The sequence below is a fragment of the Oncorhynchus masou genome, chromosome 8 (genome assembly GCF_036934945.1).
Source record: "Oncorhynchus masou masou isolate Uvic2021 chromosome 8, UVic_Omas_1.1, whole genome shotgun sequence".
Taxonomy (NCBI): Eukaryota; Metazoa; Chordata; class Actinopteri; order Salmoniformes; family Salmonidae; genus Oncorhynchus; species Oncorhynchus masou.
Window position 1 is genome coordinate 42729802 of NC_088219.1, and position 5327 is coordinate 42735128.

Consider the following 5327-nt stretch of genomic DNA (forward strand, 5'->3'; position numbering starts at 1 on the left):
AGGCTGTAACACAACAGAATGTGGAAAAAGTCAACAACAAAAAAAGGGAAAAAAGTGAGAATACTTCCGGACTATATAACAAGTTATTTACTCTCCAACTGTTTTATACTAGTATAGAGACACTAGTGTTTTATAAGCATCTTGTAGGATTAATCTAAAATCATTTCAAATATTAAATCATTAGGGCTATGTTCTGCTGTTTGAAAAACTCAAAATGGGAAAATGTTCTGTTTTATTTTTTGCCTAGTTTTGAGAAATCAATTACCAATAGTTTGAGCAAGAACAATTTAAGAACAGTCAATATTGAGTACCCTGGTGAGAGTAGCACCTACGGAGATGGGAAGGAAATATGAATCTTTGCAGGTTTAGACAACTTACTGCTAGAAAGAATATCATTGGCTGTGGGGATTGTTGATAAAGTATCTAAAGTCACAATAAATAAGTCATGTCATCAGGCTCTACCACATATTTACAATTGTCCTGAAGTTAATGAGGCAGCCATGTAATAAATTAAAATAAACTCAACTCCATGGTGAAGAACGTTTCTGATGAGTTCTTCATGCCCATTGGTAGAGTTAATCAGACATTTTATTCACCATGAAGTTGAGTTTATTCAACAACCCCGAATGAGACCTTTTCAATGATAACGTGACGGCGGAACTGTTTCAAGATGTGTGATTGGAAAGGCAAATAATAGTCTAAGCTATATAGGAAAAACATCAATAGGCCATAATTCTTTATCAAAGAAGATCTAGTCATGAATGTCACCTTCGCTTGGAAATGGATCCCGAGTTGGTACGCCTCTTCATTGTGGAGGAGGACCCGCGAATCCACTACATCATCCACCACATCATCCACCAGATTGTACCTATTCTGTTCAAGCATCTTCAGTTGTATTCACCTGTACCTTCTAGGCTATCAAACGCAAGTGGAGAAAACACTACTGGGAAGAGATTTACTCAAGGAAAGAATATTACGAGGCGAATCCATGACTGACACGAGATGGCATAGAGCGACCTGCCAGTTTTGCGGTATCTCTGCGAGTGGCGCGCAAAGCGCAGGGAGAGAGCGCCTTGCTGCTGGCATTCATTTTATCTGCTTCGAAAAACGAGACATCAGTAACTCCTCTCAATGCCCAGAAAGGTAGCCTTCTTAAAGCCAATTTTTGCCTGCTCTGGAAATGTGATCTGAAGGCTGGTGCGGAAAAAAGTTCCAATACCTGACATAACCCAGTCTACGACGAAAACATTGCCCAATAAAGCTCAACCATAAATAATCGTACACCCCCCTTATGTCCAGTCAAGCCCATTCCTATCAATTCATATCACGGTGTAACGTGGTTTTTGACTTCTATTGCTTTCAGATAGTTGAAACTAAGCCTGGTGAATAGCCTAATGAAGCCACAGCTCAAGACAGGCAGGGGCCACATACGCGCTATAGCGTTGTAACAATGAAGCACAGTGTGAACAGAACCAACTATGACATTAACATTCTAGATGTAGATGAAACAGAAAACCAATGATGTGAAGCTGTTTCCAGGATGACTAATTAAGAGATGGAGTGAGTAAATATGGTCTGCTTCCACACACACACACACACACACACACACACACACACACACACACACACACACACACACACACACACACACACACACACACACACACACACACACACACAGAGAGAGAGAGCACTAACAGCAAATATGAATTTACCATATTAATTTGAAATATGTGCTACATTTATTATAGGCTAACAAATAATTAATTGGACAGTATTTGGAGCCAAGTCTTTAAAAAAAACATTTTTATCAGATCAGGCACAAGTATAAATCATAATCAGGCACAAGTTTAATTAGGTGTCATATTCATGTATAGCAAGCCTAATTAAGTTATATCTGGAATTTTAGTTGCAGTGCTTTAGAGTAACTAGCTCCAGACACATTAAAGTCTGTGTCTAGACTTGAAAGTTCATGCAGCTTTTGTATTCTGATAATGGGTTTCTGACACATCATGCATCTACACCTACATTTAAATGTGTCTACTGTATACACGTTGTTTCCAGACTCCCTTCTCCTGAAAGTGATTTAAGGTGGACAGGGTTTGATTAGCAGACTGATGGTGGACCACAGGGAGAGAGTGCTGACTTACTGTATACACGTTGTTTCCAGACTCCCTTCTCCTGAAAGTGATTTAAGGTGGACAGGGTTTGATTAGCAGACTGATGGTGGACCACAGGGAGAGAGTGCTGACTTACTGTATACACGTTGTTTCCAGACTCCCTTCTCCTGAAAGTGATTTAAGGTGGACAGGGTTTGATTAGCAGACTGATCATGGACCACAGGGAGAGAGTGCTGACTTACTGTATACACGTTGTTTCCAGACTCCCTTCTCCTGAAAGTGATTTAAGGTGGACAGGGTTTGATTAGCAGACTGATCGTGGACCACAGGGAGAGAGTGCTGACTTACTGTATACACATTGTTTCCATGGTTTCCAGACTCCCTTCTCCTGAAAGTGATTTAAGGTGGACAGGGTTTGATTAGCAGACTGATGGTGGACCACAGGGAGAGAGTGCTGACTTTTGAAGTGAGTTTGTTTTGTTGTTTTTATATTTATATGTTTTGTTGTTATTATATACTATATTCAAATACTAGTATGCGTTCTGTAAATGGTGGAACAGGCTAGATCTGATAATAGCACAACAGCTTGATTGAACGCCACCCACATATTGGACTGGGAAATCCAATAGGGCTAGCTACTCAACTTAAACTACAGTTCAACTACAAACAAAACCAGGTACAGCCAATATGGCTGACACATCATGTTCTAAAAAATGAGTGTTTAATACAACAAAGGCCTTTCCAGTGAACAACTTTCATAAATCATCTTTTCACTACTGTAGACATCAAAATGTTGCTCACATTACACTCACAAACCAATTTTTTTTTAAATGGTTCAAACAAAATACTGTACATTTATGTCAGTGCCATGATACTCTTAAGGCAAAATAATATAAAACTCAATGTGAAATAAAATGTTTAGTCATAAGGTTTCCAGTACGTTGGTAAGCTAGGATCCTTATCTATTATCCGTGTGTGTGTGTGTGTGTGTGTGTGTATACACACCTGCTGCAGACTGGTGTCATTCTCCTTCTCAAGGTTCTACACAGAACACACACACACACACACACACACACACACACACACACACACACACAAACACACACACACGTGGTCAACTTCGGAAAAGCTGACCACGACTCCATTTTGCTGATCCCTGCCTACAGACAGAAACTGAAACAAGAAGCTCCCACGCTGAGGTCTGTCCAACGCTGGTCCAACCAAGCTGATTCCACACTCCAAGACTGCTTCCATCACTGGCTGGTGTGTTTACGGACATATTCAATCAATCCCTATACCAGTCTGCTGTTCCCACATGCTTCAAGAGGGCCACCATTGTTCCTGTTCCCAAGAAAGCTAAGGTAACTGAGCTAAACGACTACCGCCCCGTAGCACTCACTTCCGTCATCATGAAGTGCTTTGAGAGACTAGTCAAGGACCATATCACCTCCACCCTACCTGACACCCTAGACCCACTCCAATTTGCTTACCACCCAAATAGGTCCACAGAAGACGCAATCTCAACCACACTGCACACTGCCCTAACCCATCTGGACAAGAGGAATACATATGTGAGAATGCTGTTCATCGACTACAGCTCGGCATTTAACACCATAGTACCCTCCAAGCTCGTCATCAAGCTCGAGACCCTGGGTCTTGACCCCGCCCTGTGCAACTGGGTACTGGACTTCCTGACGGGCCGCCCCCAGGTGGTGAGGGTAGGCAACAACATCTCCACCCCGCTGATCCTCAACACTGGGGCCCCACAAGGGTGCGTTCTGAGCCCTCTCCTGTACTCCCTGTTCACCCACGACTGCGCGGTTCTACACAGCACACACACACACACACACACACACACACACACACACAACGCACGCCTCCAACTCAATCATCAAGTTTGCGGACGACACAACAGTGGTAGGCTTGATTACCAACAACAACGAGACGGCCTACAGGGAGGAGGTGAGGGCCCTCGGAGTGTGGTGTCAGGACAATAACCTCACACTCAACGTCAACAAAACTAAGGAGATGATTGTGGACTTCAGGAAACAGCAGAGGGAACACCCCCCTATCCACATCGATGGAACAGTAGTGGAGAGGGTAGTAAGTTTTAAGTTCCTCGGCATACACATCACAGACAAACTGAATTGGTCCACTCACACAGACAGCATCGTGAAGAAGGCGCAGCAGCGCCTCTTCAACCTCAGGAGGCTGAAGAAATTCGGCTTGTCACCAAAAGCACTCACAAACTTCTACAGATGCACAATCGAGAGCATCCTGGCGGGCTGTATCACCTCCTGGTACGGCAACTGCTCCGCCCACAACCGTAAGGAACGGTTTTGAAATACACCATCATGGAAACAGGTGCTGCACGAGTGAAATCCCTGGTTTGTTTAGGAAGGATTTTGGAGTCGTTGTGGACAAGGACTTACAACCCGGTAGATGGATACACAGACAGCAAAAAGTGTGATAGCACTTGATGCCCAGGGTCATAACACGTTATGTCACGGTCATAGCCATGTTATAATATGTCATAAGAGCTGACATAACCGGTCATAACCTGTCATAATATCATCATAACACTGTCATGACCCACATCTTTACACCTGTTGTGAAATATATTACATTATTTTATGGCTGGTTATGACACATACATAAGAGTGTCAGAACCAACATTTATTCAAATTACACTACCGGTCAAAGGTTTTAGAACACCTACTCATTCAAGAGTTTTTCTTTATTTTTATTATTTTCTACATTGTAGAATATAGTGAAGACATCAAAACTATCAAATAACAAATATGGAATCATGAGGTAACCAAAAAAGTCTGAAATAAAACAAAATATATTTTAGATTTTTAATTCTTCAAATAGCCAACCTTTGCCTTGATGACAGCTTTGCACACTCTTGGCATTCTCCTAACCAGCTTTGTGAGGAATGCATTTCAATTAACCGGTATGTTTTCTTAAAAGTTAATTTGTGGAATTTCTTTCCTTCTTAATGCTTTTGAGACAATCAGTTGTGTTGTGAAAAGGTAGCAGGAGTATACAGAAGATAACTTGGTATTTTACCAAATAGGGCTATGGCAAGAACAGCTCAAATAAGCAAAGAGAAATGACAGTCCATCATTACTTTAAGACATGAAGGTCAGTCAATATGGGAAATTTCAGTCACAAAGTGCTGTCACAAAACCATCAAGCGCTATC